This window comes from Haliaeetus albicilla, chromosome 21, assembly GCF_947461875.1.
Source record: "Haliaeetus albicilla chromosome 21, bHalAlb1.1, whole genome shotgun sequence".
NCBI classification, from domain to species: domain Eukaryota; kingdom Metazoa; phylum Chordata; class Aves; order Accipitriformes; family Accipitridae; genus Haliaeetus; species Haliaeetus albicilla.
Genome location: NC_091503.1, coordinates 13,279,633 through 13,294,786, shown reverse-complemented (window position 1 = coordinate 13,294,786; position 15,154 = coordinate 13,279,633). Strand labels below are relative to the sequence as shown.

Sequence of the window (15,154 nt, the reverse complement as noted above, 5' to 3'; positions counted from 1 at the left end):
CTGCAGTCACTTGATTGAACATTATAAATCTACAAGAGGTTTCTGAACAGTATCAAAACTGATTAGACACCTGCACGCACACCTCGTTTCTTTTAGGGTAGAAATGCCTGTAGCAGTCCAGAGCCCTCAAATATTTGTGTGGCTAAAATCTGCACTCATTTGAAACAAGATAGTTTTTGACTGGCACCTTTTTGATTAGTGTATGAGTTTAGTTCACATTTGTCAGCTTGCAGCAGTTGCTAAGAGGGGTTCAAATCCCAGCCTCCATCTGCACACAGTTACAGCAAAATAACCGATGGCCACCACCTATGCCAAATTTAACCCAGAAAAGTAAGATTTTATTTTGTTACTAAGGTGACAGCTCAGTGCTTCAACTGGAAGTTGGCATCACCCACAAGTTCGCCCAAGTCCATACCTCATGCTTAGTTGAGGCTGATCCCTGTGGGCTCCATCCAACCTCCCACTTTGCATTGGCCCAGTAGCCAAAACAGAGCAACACAGCTCCATCCTCTTCTGGCAGGGAAAGTTTCGGACAAATTTTTGCAGTGGGCATTTGTCCTACCATAGCGCTCTGGAGCGGAGCGGAGCATTGTATTCTCAACTCCAATAACACCATGGGCTACAACCTCAGAGGAAACAGATACCAGAAGATGACATGCAAGGGAGAGAGACCCTGCAGATCACTCCCCCAAACCAGGACTGTCTCCCTGAGCAAGGCTCTCCAGGGACCTCAGAGAAAAGTTTGACAGAGGCTATGATTTCTTTCACTCATTTCTGAGTGAAAGAAGAAAGTGCATGCACCAAAGATATTTAATGCCTCCCTCATTGCTGAGAGGACAAGAAGAATAAAGGAACAGGCAAGCCGAGGGAGAGAGAGAGCCACAGCTGGATTCAGTATCCACATTATTGAAAAAGTCATTCCTCTTTGCCTTTCTTTCCTTTCCACCTTCATTTGAGGCTGCCAGAAGAGAGGGTCCTTAGCTTCTGGAGACAGACAAAGGGAATTGCAGTGTCTTTCTACTCATTTCTTCCCAAAGGTCCTCTGCTCAGCTCTCCATCCGCCACTAGCGCCAAGTACAGTGGCCCCAGTACGCTCCCAGTCAAAGCATTCCTGCGGCTTCAGGCCCTACTTCTCACCTAGTTCTTCCACACCTTTTCTTCTCTCTCATTAACGAATAGGGTAGACAGCAGTTAGAGAACTGAAGCTGGGCAACACACCACACCACACAAGCAGCAGCCTATTAAGGATAACATAATTTGTAGATATCTTATTTTGCACAGAATATTTTTTTCTTTTGATAATCATGTACAAGTGGCTTTAAAATATTCATTGAACAGGCACTCACTGTTGCTACTTATCAAGCATTTTAAGTCACTTCCAGATCTAATTACATCAAAATTGAAGACTTTTGCTATGCTCCATATGATATGTAAGAATGAGTGATTTTGCATTCTCAAAGTTCAAAGATATCAAAAGAAGATACTCAGGAACAGTAGCGCACATTCACTACACTTGTGAGAAATCCAACATTTCCAACACATTTGTGTTCGAAACTGAAAAGGTCACTACTAAGAAGCCCAACGCATAAGATGACAGTCGTTGTACTATAGCACAAAGACTATATTTGGCATAATACACCAACACAGAACAGAAGGAAGGTTATCACCGTAGCACACGTGGTACTTGCAGAGCCTCTATACTTGAACTGTGACAAACAACATCTGTTTCATTTTTTAAACAGTTCAGAAATAGCAGTAAGTCATTGTTTTTTAGCAATAAAAAAATTGTCATAAGCTGTTATTCAGAAATCAGCAAGTCATATCAACAGCCTATCCCAGGCAGTTTTCTGATGGAAAGATTGCTGCTCCATTTTAATCTTCGGTCAAAACAGAGCATTAGCTAGCTTCAGTCAGTTGTGGCATATCAAAAAGTTTTTTAAAGGATGAATTTAAACATATAGGCTACGATAGACACAGGTATGTCTCCACAGTGACAAGCCACGTAGAATTTGAGGGGTTTGTTTTTGATACTAGTAACTAACAAGGTGTCCTTATACTGTCAAATTCAAATGGCAACAAAACACTCACTTCAAGTATAAAACTCTACTCATTTCAACAGCATTTCAATTAGCATTCTGCAGGCTAATCTCCTCTAAAAGACAAAAATTTCATCATCTTCACATGCAGAAAAAGGAAGAAAAACACAATTATATTTGTACCTCCATCAGTTTCCAGAACAGTAAGGGTGCCAGCATTTCTCTACAGCCAAGAATTTGACTCTAATTCCATGAAGAAAGTTGCCTGCAATGAAGCTAAGGTGATGAAAAAGACTGGTAATCACACAATCACTTCTTGTGCATTGCTGCACATCAGTAGCAACAGCACAGTTCTTAGAATTTAATGTATTTATCCATGAGGAATCTGGACTATAGGGCACACTGCAAGTAACAACTAGCAAACCATGGCAGAGCAGCATGGGAAAACATGCCTCAAATCCTTCTGTATTCCATATATTCCATACAACCCAATACTTAACGTTACTATTTAAATTAAGCCTTACCCCAGTTCCTAAGACCAAGGTGCTGCCCCCACTTACCTCACCAACAGGCACAGCCATAATGACACCTCATGCTACAATACCTCAGGTCACAAGCGGTGACAAAACTAACTTTTAAATTGAATAAAAGGATCACCTCTAACACTATTCCACATGGGGCAACAAATTTATCTGGCATACTGTAAAAGCACTCAAAAAGGATGAATAAAAACCCATGGACAAGCTCAAGCAGGTCCAGAGGAGGGCCACGAAGATGATCAGGGGGCTGGAGCACCTCTCCTGTGAAGACAGGCTGAGAGAGTTGGGGTTGTTCACCTGGAGAAGAGAAGGCTCCAGGGAGACCTTATGGCAGCCTTCCAGTACCTAAAGGGTGCCTACAGGAGAGCTGGAGGGGGACTTTTTACAAGGGCATATAGTGACAGGACAAGGGGTAATGGCTTTAAACTGAAAGACAGTAGATTTAGATTAGATTTAAGGAAGAAATTCTTTACTGTGAGGGTGGCGAGACACTGGCACAGGTTGCCCAGAGAAGTTTTGGATGCCCCATCCCTGGAAGTGTTCAAGGCCAGGTTGGATGGGGCTTGGAGCAACCTGATCTAGTGCAAGGTATCCTTGTCCATGGCAGGGGGGGTGGAACTAGATGATCTTTAAGGTCCTTTCCAACCCAAACCATTGTATGATTCTATAATTATTTCTACGTAAGTTTTATAGAAAGAAAGCTTGTGCTTAAGGACAAGTTGCTTTAAAAGAAATTACTGTTGGAATAAAAAATGGCTGGAACTTTGCTTAACTATGTTTTTCCTTACAGAAAAGTATAAGCTCAGAAAGAAAGTGGTAGCTACAGAAGACCTGGGTATGAAGTGCAGAAAGGTACCCTTCTCCAACAAATAGTTCACATCTCTGCCACCAAATTCCTATACTGTGCAAATCACATGAGACTGAGATATGGTCATTAATGATGCATTCCTCGTTTTCCAAGGGCATTAAGGCAAGATCTTTGGGGCCGTCAACTGGGAGAGGTTCTGAAAAGGTCAAAGCAACAGGTAAAGGAACCTTGCTCCTCATGTACCAAACGTATTTGAAAAGCCCACGAGGAAGCCACTAACTTCTGGTGAGTGAGGTTCAAAAATCTCAGTGTGGAACCGCGCTTTCAACACAGAGAAGGGCTGCCTTCCGCTCTCCCTCTCTGTCCCATACAAGGCGGCATGTGGCTACAAGGCAAGTCAGATCAGCTCAACAATCCAGTGAAAACCTTTTTCCCCTTGCCTTCAGTCAGTTTGTTGATCAGACTTCTCTCTACAGGAGAAGTCTCGTCTCTCACACCATACCTGCAGAAGCAGCCAAGTATCTGGGCAAGGGCTGCCTTTTGCTCCCCCACACACTTCAATGACTTCACTAACACCAAAAAAAAAAAAAAAAAAAAGTCCTTAATTCTTGCTCAAGTTTCACTGTTCAGCCAAACTCAGCTGTACTGCCCCTCACCACAGCTATCCTCTGCCCTCTCTCCCTGACTACCACCTCCACGTAGCCAACATCCAGCACCAACTTCTTGCGAAGCTAGATCCTTAGTGGGGTTTTAATCATCCACTTCAGCAGATGACCTCTGCCTCACTTTTATTTCAAAGCTTCCAGTCCCAATTTCTCTTCTCCTACATGATGCCAATCCACATTTAACAGCCCTCATTTAGATTACAGCACAGTTGTTCGGCCTTCTGAACCAAACTACCTAGAACACCAAAACCAGAAGAGAGATGCTCTTGGATTTCACTCCTGTTTCCCAGTCTCATCCTAGCTCACTGAGGAAAAGAAGTCCTGTCAAGGCTCAGCTATGATAGTCTGGAAAATACTTCATAGGCCCACAGGGATGCTGAGTCTGGCAGAAGAAAGAGCTGTAAGGACTGGAATATGGTCAGCATAGAGAAAACCTTCTCAGGAGTCAGACAGGCAACACCACAAAGTCCCTATATGACTCCAAGAACAGACTTTTTCGAGAGTTTATGAATATAGCCCAGAGACAAAATCCCTTGTCCCAAAAAAGATCTTGAAACCATGCTCCAAACCATTCCCCCCACCCCAAAGTGGTACAAAGATTATGAAACACTGTAAAATATCCTCTCCCTTCCTCACGCTGTTTTCTCTCATAGTTGGCTCATTTGGATTGAAATGTTAGGAAACAGACAGCACAGACAGCCAATGTAGGAAATTTTAGGATCAACTGTAAAAGCCTGGCAAAAGACGTGAAGGCAGCAAAACAGGACACTCTTACAACAGGAAGCGTCTGCAAATCTAGGAAATAGTGCTACCAAACTCACCCATCAGGGCATTAGCAGAACCCTACAGAAGATCCCCAATGCTCTACACCAACACTACAGTGTGTCATCAAATATAACCCACGTTAACTCACTTGTGGCTTTCTTCTCCGAAGGATTAATTCGGACATCAGCAATTCAAGCTGATTTAGTGAAAAACTGTAAGAAACAAATACCATACATGATAGCAATAGCTAACTTAAAGCAGTAACTCTTGATAACAAATAACACATACAGTCCAGCAGTTCCCTCTAGATCTGCTATATTATAAAGTACTACTTCATTTTGTCATGCCAGTTATCCATAAGCAGACGCTTCTCACTGAGGCTGGAACAGAAGAATAGCTCAGTTCACATGAGGAAGCTGAACGTCCGTATGCCAGTGCTGCAAAACTTGAAGAAATTGAACACATAACTGAAAATACTCCAGGCATACGTAAGAACACAAGGATTTCATCCTACTCTCATTAAAGTTAATTTCCTTCTTTAAAAAAAAAGAAAAAAGGAACAAAACTAAGTTTTCTCCCTCTGTCAAGACAAAATAGCTAAAATCTTTATAACATGTATTTTCCACAAGAACCAAAGTGAATACACTTTCTGCCAAAAACCAGAAACACATACTTCTATTCTTCACCAGTGTCCAAGATTTTTAAAAAAGGCTGCCACTATGCCAAAGCAATACATACCTTCTGCAACAACCTATTTTGTATCCAGATGAACAAGATTATATATAAAATTTTCAAAGGTAACATTCAGCAAATGACTTGAAATATTCTTTCAAGGTAAGAACAATTTTCTGCTTGAACAGAAACCTTATCACCTCCTGAAACTACCCTTGGATGCAACAGTTCCACAGCTCCTCATGCATGGAAGAAGTATGTAAATCTCTGCACATCTGGACAACACTAAGTCATTAATAGAAAAGAACAAAATTGTTGTTGGCTAACTTTGTGGCTTTTTTCAAGCATGTGAAAAACTCTGGGAGTCTGGGAATAAACTGGCAACTTCTCAAGTCCCAGAGTAGGACAGATAGAAGTATCATGAATTACTTTGCTCGTTACCCAGCGCTACATCACCGCATAGCACACCAGCTGTGACACAGTGAAACTCTGTTTAGGAAGACACGTACTTCATAACTGCATATCTGGAGAGGAGATTGCTCATTGAGGAGTTTTTCCTCCTTTCCCACTCAAACTGGGAAGCTGAGGGGCTGACGTCAGCTCTAAAGTTAGCCATCAGTTTCTCTACACACTCAGAAAGGGAGGGGGGAAATTATGGCAGCTACAGCTGCTCGATGACAGTGATTCTGGCAGCAGTTTTCCTAATAGCCAAAACCCAACAGCACAGGAGGTGGGCAGCTGATTGTCATATAAAAAATAAAGCCCAAACCAGAAAAGACCCAATGGCACAAGAGATCTGAGGAAAAGGTGGAGAAAGCTAATATACTGGAGCAACACAATTTCTTGCTGCTTACAAATACATCCTTTCACTTGTGATAAAAAGTTCAGGTTTAGGCACGACCAGGTCTGTTCCACAAGCACAGCCATGCATTCAGGGCATGTTAGGAAACATGCTTATTCAACTACTGTCTTTAGACAGAGTAAAGTGTGCAGCTGCTCTTTAAAAGCCTGCTTTCACATCAAGGAATGATCAAACCAAAGACAGTAGCTCTAAGCAAGTCACTTCTTTTAAAGCATACAGAGACCTGAAAAACAGGAGGACTGTTATAATCAAGTTTGTACATATTGTATCCTCTCTTATTGACTAGGAGAGTCTAGGGCTTTTATTGGAAATAAAATACTAACCAAGAAAGTTATCAGTTACTTGATTTCCGCCCTTATTTAAAAAAAAAACCACAAAAAAAACCCAAACACCTTCACCATCAATATCACCTTCATGCAAAGTGCTGATCTTCCAAGAAGCAGAGCACACTGCTACTGCCTCATCCCCCTGCCACAGAACAAGAGTATAATCTCCATTATACTCTGTGCTGGCCCATGGTGCAGAGAAAAATCAAGGTAGAGAAGTGGAGGGTACTCTTTCACGTTGGTGTAAAGGCTAGCAGAAAGTCCTACACAAAGAAAACAGCCATTATGGGACTTCTGGGTGATAAACCTCCTGACCCTGACAGGGAAAAAAGGGAAAAGAGTGCCCCAGTCCTGCTCCAAAGAGTGTTCTGCTTTCAGATTTTGGACTTAGACTTCATCTCCCCAAACCACTCTGCCCTCTCCCTCCTCAGCAACCATTTCTCCTCTTGCTCATATCACCACACACAGTTTCTTTTCCCATCACAAGGATGAGACAGAAACCTGACAAAAGTTTCCATTCCCATCTCAAGCTACACTGCATTTGACATTAGTTTCAAATAATGGAGGAAGAAGTATGGAGCTGACTTACTCCTCTTCAAACTTCACTCCCAAGAAGCCTGGGCACCCAACAAGGTCCTCTCGCAGCCATCCAGAACAGCAGCACTCCTTGAAAGTGCTTAAGGAAGAGACCCAAAGCACCTTCTCTCTATGTAAAGTCTCATTACTTACTAAAAAAATAAATATTACTTACTACAAGGTTCAACTACCAGTGTTCATGCCTTTTCATGAGGAATTCACAGGAAATAGTTTAAAAGTGGAAGCCTAAGCAAAGTCAGGTACAGCTGAGGTACTGAGAACAATGACCAAATCATGGTAACAAAGCAACCAAGGAATCAAAGTCAGAGTTTTATTTAATAACTACTGATACAGAACTGATGATGCACAGTAACAGTATTTACCTTCAAGCAGCTTGTCATCTTTCCCCTTTAACCATTACTTAAGGAGTATCAAGTTTATTCACAACATACTGCAATGTCTACACAAAGCAATTAATTCATTTAAGCCCGTAAGCAAGCTTTCTTGAAAAAATGCTTATTCTGTTCATGAACAGCATGCAGTTTCACTCTTGCATGCTTCCACTGAAAGGGGCCATCCTATCTTTATCCTCCACTCCCACTGCCAGTTATATATTCCTGCCATTTTCCCAGCACTAGTACCTGTGTGGCTAACCAAGGTCAACCACAGCTGAATACCAACCAGAAAACCCTGAAAGAAGGTTTTCAGCTGGAACAGATTTTAGGCATCCTCATCTTTTCCTAGCTCTTACTTTAATAGCAACCTCCAGCATTAAATGCGAATAATCTTCCCTTCCCTAGACACACTCTCACATCATCTCTCTCTCATCAGCTGGGTATTTTGATTTGGCTGGACTTGAGAGCAGCAATGCTGATCAAGCCATTGGACAACCTGAACCAGAAAGCAACAGAACCAGAAACTTTACCTTGACGATTTCTCCTCCTCACTCTCTAGTCGTCCTCCCCCACCCCCCCAACATTGCTACTGGATTAGTCAGCCTTTTTCCATGTAATTCATGAACTATATGGCTAAATGTGTTAATAAAGATAGCAATGTTAAGAGTGTTAGTTCTGCAAGGCTGGTCTCCATGCTAATTAAGCTATTCCTCCTACAAAATCTCTTAAAAGCCTAATAACAACTTTTAGCTAAATCCAGATCAAATAATTCATTACCTAAACTGTTTAAAGGTGCAACTATACACAGATGCACGCTACATTATCTGATACATCTTTGAAATCCATATTAAAGCATTATCATTTGCAAATAAACCTCACATGGATTTTTCAGATGTCAGAAAGCTCAGGTACAGATCAGGGAGAAAGAGAAGTGTATTGGTACCATACCACGTCTGCTAGCCATGTTTCAACGGCAGTCCCAAAGAGGTTATAACGAGTTGAACAAAGACTTGTTTGCTTTATAGATGCCAGGAGCCACACACAGAAAATTACTCACTTCTGAAACAAGTTACTCTCAGTTCAGTTTCTCCAGAGGTCAAGATAATTATGTCCTGGTGTATTATTGCATTAACCAGCACTACCTGGTAGAGGCAACACGCCAGTCCTCAGCTGCTTTAAAATGGGGCTCAGCGATAACCGTACAAGAGAACAACAGGTTTTACAGTTCGCTCTGTAGAGGGTGTTTCTCCAAGCTGTCTGAGGAGTGACTATAGCCACCTAAGCTGTTCCAGATTCACGTTCTGTACACAGTCACTCCTTTGTCCTCCTAACCCCACCACATACGCCAGACCCAAGGGGGACCAACAGAAAGCCCTGCAAGGGGAGCTCTGCCTTCCATCATCCGCTCTGCTAAAAGCACGAGACATCCATATATACACGCAGCAACAGCCGAGGAAAGCCTTTACTGTATTGAGTCTTCCTTCCTGGTGGCTGACACAGAAGCATACAGGTTTCTCTTCAGTTTTGCTACACCTGGTATTCCCTCAAAGAGGGTAATACTGTAGCTACACCTCCTACGCTGCCCTGCCAGCCAAGCAGCAATGGCAGACCAGGAAAACAGAGATACCAGCATTTTTTCCCCAAGGAGACTGACAACAGAAACGTCAGATCAAGCGAGGCTGCCCACTATCTCAGACAAGCCAGTTTCTCTTTCTGCTTTTCCCCCTAACACAAAGCTGCACTTGAAGAATTAAAGGTAATGAATATTTTCAACATATGGATTTTTATGACCAAAAACCTCAAAAGGAAAAAGTCAGAAAGTCTCTCTGCAAAAAATTAATCCTGGAATTAATATGATTCATTTGAAAACTTCCCAAGTGTTGTCTTGTAAGAATTATTATACACGAACACCTGTAAGGAGTCAGCTATTAATAGTACCAATGAAACTGTCGTACAAAAACAAAGAAGTGCTACTTGTAGCACTATGATTAAGGCTGTGTCAGCAGTTTGATTTTCATGACTTTAACACCCAGCTGTAAAAACGGCCTTCAATAGAAGCAAGCATATTGCACCTGTATCCATAGGGAACACAGTTTCTGTTTTCACTGGGTAAAATGCAAGAGTCAACTGTATTTTAATACATAATCTCCAAATAGTAAGATCCAGAATTTGCAAGTCAGCTTTTGATATAATCATTGCCAAACAGGACTACGTCTTAGAAAACAGTTTGGTAAATACTGCAAGACAGAAACTTGGTAGAGCGCAAGAAACTGAGAAGTGTGTGATTTTCTATTTTGGCATACGTTCTTCCAAGAATTAGAGGTATACCAAAGGAACTGTGTGCCAATACACAGTTCACAGCTATGGATCTTTGTAACTTGGCTACCATTTGCTTAAACAGAGAACAGCATTAACAGATTTATGTTTGAGAAGGCATCACTTGAGATTCTTCAAGCCAGGAAATCTATAAACAAATAATAAGCAGTGAGTGATTAGCCCTGTGCATGCACAAAATTAAAAGCCCTACTTCGGCTGACACAGGACTCACATCTGTCCCAAACAAGCATGAAAAATGCAGCATTTCAATCAAAGTTGTGTTAGGGATATACTACTGAAGAGGTCCTGCAATAAAAGAGCATCATCTTTTAACTAAAAGGCAGAGTCAAACCATAAACAGAATGCAACCAGAATCCAAAAGAACTTCCCAGTGTGTTTTGATGAATCATGCATACTGCAGGGGTTCTGGATTTTATTCTATTTAGCTCTTAAGTTTAAATATGACAAACATTACAGACTAGCTTAGAAGGCTAGCACCTTTCACTGCCTCAGTGTGGAAAAGCTGTAATGTCTCTTAGCCATAATATTTAGTAAGATAATTTAAACATCAAATTCTAATAATCTGATTCCCCCTCACATTAATATATAAATAGAGTTATGTTTCTTCCACATACGTAATACTAAAGGCAGTACAGTAGTACTATAAAGATAGAAAGAAGAGTAGTTTTTCCTCATGGCCTTTCCTGTATCTTTTCCCCTTACCCCACATTAAAATGAAGCCTCCATATTAAGATAATCAAAGCAACATGTGGAACTGGAAAGACTTAAAGACAATGCACCTGACAAATTCTGTAGATTTATAAACCCTCCTGTTCTCCATCTTTCCCTCAGTCCCAAACATGACAGAGGGAAAGCTGAACACACACACAAAATGTTAAAAGGAAAAACCCCTATCAGAACTGCTAAGAGTAATCTTTTAAGTCTTATTGAGAGGTGTGGGGTTGGTTTGGGGTTTTTTTTAGAGAGATTTGAATTGATAACTAGCCAATACCATTCCCATAAGTTAAAATTATTTCTTGGTGAAAGCAATTAAAACAATCAAAACCAACCTACTGGAAAGTCAAGAACTGGTCAGGATCAAACTGGTGACATTATTTCACTCAGCATATTGAATTGCTCACAAGATTTCAGACCTTCATTAGGAATGTGGGCTTCTACTTCCTTCAAAAGAATCTCTCTTTAATTGATTTTTGGCCACCCTTTCCCTTTTCCTACCATCCAGGACTATAAACTGGCCCCATCCTGTCCTTCAACACACACAGGCCATACAGTAGGTGCCAACATTTGTAAGTAATTATAGGGAGGTTTTACAAGGGGAACATGGACAGTTGTTAGCTTACACGAAAATGCCACAGTCTCCACGAACCAAGAGACAAAAATACCTGAACTCTCCAGAGAGTTTTGGAAGTAAAACCATTACATTTTTGGCTGGAAGCATGGTTTAACATCAAAGTCACAGTACACACGTGACAGAGCAACATAAGACACATCATTGAGGCCAAGCAAGGTGGAAATCAAACACGCCAGTCAGTCCCTCAAACAAGAAGATTAGAGAGTCGGGGATGGAGAGGATGGCAGTGGCAACGTAGCTGCAGTGGTGTGCGGAGGGTGCTCGGGAGGCAGGCAGTGATTTGGGAGCACCGCTCCTCTTCAGATCAACTCCAAAGCAGCGGTCTCACAGGAGCGGTACCTGTAAAAGCACTTGGTCCCCATTTCTTTAATTGCATAGACACACATTTACTGCACAATATGTTCTTCTTACTAGAGGAAACAACACAAGTAATCAAATTCTGTCATCTTTGCTTATTCTAGAGAGAGCTTCAGATAAAATAAATGCTTCCTCATTCCAACATGAGGTGCTACTCAGGACAACACAAGCATTAGCCCCATCAGGCAGCCACCCTAAGAACCTTTCGCAGTCAACAGAGCAGATAAGCATATAACCAATACAATTCACAGCCCCAGTTTTCTTATCCCAAGGTAGTCACCTGCGTTTGCTCAAACAAGCCTGGGCTCTCAATCAGCTAGAGGGTTCTCACCCACCAGAACAGCTGCCTAGACAACTCGCTCCGGTGTAGAAACAGTTAAGCAAGAAGGTTCCCTCCCAAAATGACAAAATCCATCACCAGTAACGCAGGCTCATACAAAGGAAATGAAACGGCTTCAATTATTTAGTGAAAGTTCACCATCACATTTTGAAGTCACACCAAGTAATTCCAAGACAAACTCAACCTACTTAACCAGTGTCAGGAGTAAACTGTATGTCCACCACTGCAAGTACTAGTTACAACATTAACTGATGGGGAAGTTGTACGTTTCAAATGCATGTGCACACTCTAATTTCCTGCTTTACACACCTTCATGTTAACTAAAAGTAACTTAAACCATCATTTTACAGTTCATTCAATTTATCAAAACCACTGCATCATGGCTTAGGGCATTTTAGTAGTCTTAAGGTTCTGTTTGTTTTCAATTTGTCAAGTCTGTGTTATACTTCCCTTTAATTGACCAAGACAACAGATAGATGTGAGATCCTGGGATATGATTAAAACTGACAGTTTGTGACAGGGCTGAATTGCACTGTAAAAGGAATTAGTTACTTCCCGATTTTAAGAAAGCCCAATCTGTCATACTGTTTAAACACGAAAAGCAACAGACAATGTAACGATTTGAAATTCTACCTATACTTCACAAAGCAAAAAAATCACAGCATAATAATGCATTTCCACAAAGTTGTTTTTTATAACATGACTAAATAGTGATCCAACATAACTGCAAGAGTATGAAAGCACAAAGATATTACCAACAGAAATGCAGCAAATGTCATTTTGGAGACAGAGTCAATATTAAGACTCCTATTTCATTCTTGAGTAACAAAGAACTCTCAAATTAGCAAAAAAATCCTCTTATTTTAAAATGCAGAAAAAGGACTGAAACAGTTGCACTACATATTCAACTATAAAAGGCTTCAATAAGAACATAGGAACATTTAATGCATATCAGGTGACCTTTGGAATTTTAAGAAATCAAATACATGAAGCAAAACCACACACTGCAGATCAGTCTCAGATCAGCTGCAAGTATGACTATTTCCCTAAAATGGACTGGCAAGGACATAAATTGAAGTTTAACTCTTAGTCTTTATGACTTCCTTGCCTTCACATTTTAAAGAATAATTCTGCAACTTTATTTCACCTTCAAAAATCAAATTATGTATGCTACTGAGCCTGCAGACCTACAACCACAGAGCCCCCACTGCTGTTCAAAGGCCAGCCAGATTCTGAAACAGCTTCCAGCATCCCTGCAAACACTGAGGGGAAAAAAACCCAACAACTTGTAAGCAAAGAGGCTGTGAAGTTCTGCTAGCACAGACCAGGCTTAGGTTTCAGCAGAGCAACACATGACCACTAATGGCCAAATCAGCACCAACAAAGAAGCTTCTGGGCTCTGTCTTCTTAAGCGTTCTCATGGAACACAGATACCTCACAAAGCCACCTACGAGATGGCAGAATATAATATTTTGCATGTACGTCTGAAGAGCTCTGTATCCCTTTTATACTGTACATCTCATAGGATTTTAATAGTATTTTAATTTCAGAGGCAAACAGCATGCTAAATTTTGGCAGGAATACGTTGAGACTACTACTGTGCAATCATGTGAAAAGTTACACTGACACCAAAACCACAATTATTTAGTTGTAGGAAATCCAGAAAGCAGAGCCAGAAATTTCAGTATTTCAAAAACAAACCTGCTCCACAGTTAACATTTATGCTTTTACAGAGCGATATCAGTGCTAAAGGCAGCACCAACCAGCAGCCAAAGATAGAGTGGCTGTTCCTTATCTTTCTAAAGAAGAAATCACAGTCAAGAGGAAGCTACGGGTCACCACCATTATCACTAATGAAGCCAGCCTTTGCTAATGCACCTAAAAAGATCCTGCGTGCATGAAACAAATGTTAGGAAAAAAGCAAACAAAGTAAGCACACCCCATGACAGCATGCCTGCAATTTGACAAGTAGCAGCCTAAACCACCAGATGTTTCCCAATTCTAGAATAGCACCAACAGAAGTGTACAGGTCAGGACTACAAGAGCAGTCAGATGGGACTGCACCATAGCAAACTAGAAGCATAAAAATCAGAAACAGGATGTGTATAGGAGCAGTCAGGAGCATTCCCTGCCTGACTTCAGGTTTTATTTCTTTCTAGACATATATACCATTCTACGCACCTTGGGAAAGGCTTATTTCCATTCATAAAATGGTAAATATGTTCAAGCTACTTCTGGCATGGGTTCAGACATTACAGGATACAATTAAGAGAATTGTCTACCCTTTTCAAGTTGCTACATGTTTTCTGATTTTGGGGTGGCAGGGACGGTTGGGTGGTTTAAGGCTTCCATTGCAGTATGGTGACATGCTACCTCAAAGTGTCTATGAATACCTAAGAACAGTTACAACAGACCTGACAGCGTATCTATTACCACATGCTTCAGCACTGTCCTGGAAGGTGGAGCTTTATAGATTTTTATGTGATATACATAACACATTCAAAGAACATCAACTCCTCAGGAACTTGGAAGAGGAAAAAAAGCCAAGAGGCACATATTTAACAGCAATGCAGGTGTCAGATATGCAGCAGAGACAAGGTATCTTCTCATTACTACAAAAGCACCCAACTAGACATTCAACATGGCAATTTTTTTCCTTCTGCATTAGATTTCACCACAGGCTGTAGGAATTCTCCCTTGAGAAGAGTTTCCAAGCACCAATAAATGGGTCAAAGGACAGCTAAAGCAAAGCCCTGCAGAAACCTTTCATAAAATTTAACTTTATCTTACTATATTTAATAGTTAGTCAGGTTTTTCCAGAGCAAGCATATTCCCATTATTTCAAAGGTGTTCAAGCACAGCAAATGCAGCACAAGCTAGTTTTCTACCTGGAAGCTCTTTGCAAAAAGCCAAGATCTGTGGCATGCTATATCCAAGGCAAGTACATTTTTGCAGCCAACATACCCATTGGATCACTGCACTTAGCTGAGCATCACTACAAAGGTGTTGTGATATTGTCAACTTTTAACTGACCAATTTGAATGCATGATGCAAGCTGTACCATTATTCAATGCAATAGAGTTGTCTCAGTACAGTATCAAATGCTTCTCAATGGTACTTACCAC

General features: G+C 41.0%; 1 protein-coding gene across 2 annotated transcripts in view; it reads right to left on the bottom strand.

Moving 5' to 3' along the window:
- The window catches only part of GMDS (GDP-mannose 4,6-dehydratase), a 428,015-nt gene that overhangs the window by 403,840 nt on the left and 9,021 nt on the right, over positions 1-15,154 (bottom strand). The gene's annotated exons all lie outside the window — the stretch shown is intronic.